Source organism: Lactuca saligna, chromosome 4 (assembly GCF_052625555.1).
Source record: "Lactuca saligna cultivar CGN05327 chromosome 4, ASM5262555v1, whole genome shotgun sequence".
NCBI classification, from domain to species: Eukaryota; Viridiplantae; Streptophyta; class Magnoliopsida; order Asterales; family Asteraceae; genus Lactuca; species Lactuca saligna.
The window spans coordinates 51,453,516-51,458,718 of record NC_136420.1 but is presented as its reverse complement, the minus strand read 5'-3'; the positions used below and the strand labels follow the sequence as shown (position 1 = coordinate 51,458,718).

At 41.0% G+C, this 5,203-nt stretch overlaps 1 non-coding gene across 1 annotated transcript; it reads right to left on the bottom strand.

The window, feature by feature from the left end:
• Positions 1 to 2,499: 2,499 nt before the first annotated feature.
• Positions 2,500 to 2,606, bottom strand: LOC145044438 (small nucleolar RNA R71). The gene has a single exon (XR_013681390.1). It is a non-coding gene; the product is annotated as a small nucleolar RNA R71 (small nucleolar RNA).
• Between the last annotated feature and the right edge of the window lie 2,597 nt (positions 2,607 to 5,203).

Below are 5,203 nucleotides of genomic sequence, written 5' to 3'. Positions count from 1 at the left end.
TTCCGACTCAGGGCGTCTGCTACTACGTTGGCTTTACCCGGATGATAACGAATATCGCATTCGTAATCACTGAGTAGCTTGACCCACCGTCGTTGTCTCATGTTGAGCTCCTTCTGATCGAATATGTGTTGTAAACTCTTGTGGTCGGTAAAGATAGTGCTCTTCGTTCCTGATATGTGCATAATTAGTTAATTATTTAGCATATATTCTTAGTTATTTTTGATTAATTATGTGAATAATGTGGACAAAAGGTACTTAAAATGTTGTGAATTGTGTTTTCAGTCCAAAAGATATGCTTGGAAGCAAAAAGGAGAAAAGGAAAGCAATTGAAGATTAAAGAGTGAAAGAAGGAGATATACTCGGCGAGTAGATCGACCCTACTCGGCGAGTACACGAGGATATTCCAGAAGATAAATACGACTGCTGATTCAAGACGGATAAGTATGGATCTACTCGGCGAGTTGATTCTGCTACTCGCCGAGTACACCCTGTTTTGGGATATCTATAAAAGACGAATCCTTATCTCATGGGAAAAAACCCCTGGCGATTTTTGAAGGATTAACTGCGACTAAGAGATTCAGAAGGCGCTAAGGAACCCTAGGCTTCAATAGTTGGAAGAATTCAAGCAATTAGGTTAATTCTACCACTTAGACTTAGGAATTGAACATGTTTGCTTTAGTAAACTTTGTTCTTATGTTTGTTTCTACTGCAATTATGAGCTAAATTCGTTTTTGTTTCTGTTTGGGGAATACCAAAGAACTCCTATGGTTTAATTATTGATTTTTGCTTAATTGTCTATTGGTGATTTATTAAATTAAGTTTGTTAAAGAATCTTATGTATTAATCACTACTATTTTATGTTAATTGGAAGGCAATTAGGTTACATGAACATCACTTAATTGTTAACCTCATATGTCTATGTGAATGCTAAACCATATGCTTAGAAGTAATGATCATGAAACTAAGATTAATAAGAAAATAGGAAGATTAATGTGTGAGCTTGTTTGAGAAACCATCAACAAGAGGTTAATTGAATTAATAACTTAATTAACCATTACAAATCTTATTTAATCCAAATAATTAATCTAGGGAATTAATTAGTTTAAACACTTGATCAACGCTTAAATTAGTTAATTGTCTAAGGGTTAGGAGTAATGAATATGAACCTAACTATTATAATTGGTAACCAATAGCAATTAATCTACCTTAAACTTAAAAAACCATAGGAGTGAATTGGTTGAACCTAAATAGAAACATCTTTATCAAATTTGGTGAATAGTTGTTGCTTTAGTTAATTAGTTAATTTAGTTTGTCTAAGTTTCTAGTCTTGCAAAACTAGAGAAAAACCCTTTACTTTTATTATTTGTTTTAGTTAAAATTAGCTATTAGTTTAATTTTCCGTTCCGTGAGTTTGATACCTCACTTATCAATCTATACCAATTAAAGACAGGTTCACTGCCTTTGTGTGCTCAAATTATTAATAAAAAGTAGGTATAAAACTAGTTGAATTTACACACATCAAGTTTTTGGCGCCGTTGCCGGGGAACGGTTCTAAATAATTAAGCTAATTCCTAATTTTTTCGATCCTTTGTGTGAGTTTACTTGCATAAAGTTCATTTATTGCAATTTAGTAACTAGTAATTAGGTTTTAGTATCTGTTTTAGTTAGTTTAAAACTTAGAAATTTTTTTGAAATATCACTGATACTCGCCGAGTGCAATCGCACCTACTCGGCGAGTAGCAGTTTAGTCAGCAGCAAATTTTCTTTATTTTTACAATCTTTTTGTTCTTTTTACGTTTTTTTTATTTGATTGATTTCAGGACTTTCATGACCAGAGGAGCAAACACACCACTGGTACCCCCGTTTGAAGACCCCGAATCCACATGGAAAAGAAACAAAGGGAAGGACGTGGAGAGTTCAAGCACACCAAAGAAATCACCATTGTCCAACTTGAAGACTGTTTTTGGGATAAAGAAGAGCAGTAAATCAGGAGCTTCTAGTGCTTCTTTGATAATTGAGGAGCCAATTCAAGAAGATATTGGATATGAGACCAAGGAAGAAGAGGAGGCAACGTACAAGCAAGAAACCGAGTCGGAGGAAGAGTTAGCGTTCACTATGGCTAACATTGATGAAATCCCCATGGGAGAATGGAAGAAGAGGATGCGCGACGACCATGGCCCGGGACTTGTGCAACCCGCAATTCCCGCGACTACCACCTTCGAGCTAAAAGGTCATATCCTAGCTTCACTCAAGGAAATACCTTTCTATGGGAAAGATCATGAAGATGCCTACAAACATCTGGATGAAGTAAATGATGTTGCTAATTACTTCAATATTCCAAATGTAACCCGCGAAACGCAACTACTTCGTATGCTTCCGGTAACCTTCAAGGGTGCTGCTAAAGACTAGCTCAAGTCACTTCCCCCCGGATCAGTCACTACTTGGGCCAGAATGAAGGAAGAATTTATTGATCACTTTTGCCCACCATCCAAGATAGCCAAACTGAAGAAGGCCATTGCAAACTTTGAACAACAAGCTGGAGAGTCTTTATATGAAGCATGGGAGAGGTACAAAGGTCTGCTCATAAACTGCCCACACCATGATCTAAACAGCCAGCAAGAAGTTTCCATCTTCTATGATGGAGTCAATGTTACAACTCGGCAGTTGCTAGACTCACAAGGCCCACTTACAAAGAAGCCACCCCCGGTGATTAAAGAATTGATTGAAGAATTCTCTAAACACTCTAGAGAATACCACAACCCTAGGAATGATGTCACGAGGGGAGCCGCGTACGCTGCTACTGAAGATTTATCCGCGGTCATGGCCATGTTAAAAACCATGGATAGGAGAATGGACAAAATGGATCAAACTATCCATGCTATACGGGTGGGTTGTGAAAACTGCAATGGACCTCACCTCACTAGAGATTGCGATTTGGATGAGAATGACAACAAAAAGGCACAAGCATGTTATTCGAGTGGTGACCGGTATGATGAGGACTGGCGCAAACAAAAGAAAGAGTGGCTGCCTTACGAAGAGTACAAGAAGGCCAAGGAAGAGAAGTATAGACAAAAAGGGAGAGGCTTTTATCAAAAGGAGGAGCCGGTGCAAGAGAGGAAGCGAAGCTTGGAAGATATGCTTACTAAATTTGTGGCCGCTTCCGAGAAAAGACATAGTGACCATGATGCTGCTATCCAAGAAACAAGAACAATGCTCAGGAACCAGCAAGCATCCATCCACAACATAGAAACGCAGCTTGGGCAACTTGCTCAACAACTAAACCAAAGGTCACCGGGTGAGCTTCCTAGCAAAACCGAGAATAACCCACGAGGCGCACAAGTAAATATTGTCACAACAAGAAGTGGGAAGATCATCACTCCCCTGGCCCCCATTCGAACTGAAGCAACTAGGGCCTCACAGAAGGAAGGAACGGAAGAACCAGTAGAAAACCAAGATACACAATCTGAGAGTTCTACTCGCCGAGTAGGGCCGATGGACTCGGTGAGTACCCCTGCTAAAACGAATGAACAGCCTCCCTTGAAGCCATACCAGCCTCCGATGCCATACCCAGCCCGAGCCAAGAAAGAGAAGCAGGAAGAGGAATATCAGAAGTTTCTATACCACATTAAAACTCTTCAAATCAACATTCCCTTCATTGAAGCCGTCATTCAAATGCCCAAGTATGCTAAGTTCCTTAAGGAACTCCTCACCAACAGAAGAAAGATGGAGGAAGTGCAGAAGGTAGTGCTTAATGAGAACTACTCCGCCGCAATGCTAAACAAGTTACCAAAGAAGAAGGGTGATCCGGGGAGCTTAACTTTACCTAGCCAATTTGGCAACTTGGCTGTAATTCATGCCTTAGCTGATTCTGGAGCAAGTGTGAACCTTATGCCATACTCGTTCTTTAAGAAGCTAGACCTCCCGGAGCCAAGGCCAATTCGAATGGCAATTCATTTGGCAAACAAGACTGTCACCTTCCCAAGAGGCATTTGTGAAGATTTGCTAGTGAAAGTGGACAAATTTGTCTTCCCGACTGATTTCATCATTCTAGACATGGAGGCGGATCCACAAGTGCCAATTATCCTTGGAAGGCCCTTCCTCAACATAGCTAGCGCTATCGTAGACATGAGAGATTCTAAGCTCACATTGCGAGTTAGGGACGATTCAGTGACATTCGGGGTAGACTAAGCCATGACGTACTCAAGGAGTAGTGACGACACGGCTTTCTCAATTGACATGCTTGACGAACTATTGGAAGAAGACATACCTGAAGATTCCAGCAAGTTTGCAGCTTTGGATGAAGCATTTGACCCAGAAAAGGACTTACTAGAGATTGAAAGAATTTTGGAAGAAGCGGAGTATGAAGAAATAAAGAAGCAATCTGAGAGCCCTACTCGCCAAGTAGACCCGATCTACTCGCCGAGTACATCTGAAGAAAATCTAGAAGTCGTGAATGCAGCTACCAACTCGCCGAGTACCAAACCTGCACTCGACGAGTCCGTCACTATGCACAACCAATTGGAGCTTAAAACACTACCTGACCATCTGGAGTATGCCTTTTTGGAAGAAGGAAATCATAAGCCTGTGATCATAGCCTCGGACCTATCCAAGACAGAAAAGGAAGAGCTTGTACACGTGTTGAAGAAAAGGAAAAGAGCCATCGCATGGAGCATCTCTGACATCAAGGGAATAAGCCCATCCTATTGCTCTCACAAAATCAATTTAGAAGAAGGAGCAAGGCCAGTGGTGCAACATCAAAGACGATTGAACCCGAACATTTCCGATAGTCCATGGGTGAGTCCGGTCCAAGTGGTGCCCAAGAAAGGAGGAATGACGGTCATCACCAACGAAAAGAACGAGTTAATTCCAACGCGAACGGTAACCGGTTGGCGAGTGTGCATCGATTATCGAAAGCTAAACGATGTCACTCGCAAAGACCATTTCCCCCTTCATTTCATAGATCAAATGTTAGAGAGACTATCGGGCCATAGCTATTACTGCTTTCTAGATGGGTTTTCAGGGTATTTTCAAATACCCATAGACCCAATGGACCAAGAAAAGACCACCTTTACATGCCCAAGTGGGACTTTCGCCTATAGACGCACGCCATTTGGACTATGCAATGCACCTGCGACATTTCAAAGGTGCATGACCGCCATATTCCATGATATGGTGGAAAAGTTCATGGAGGTCTTTATGGATG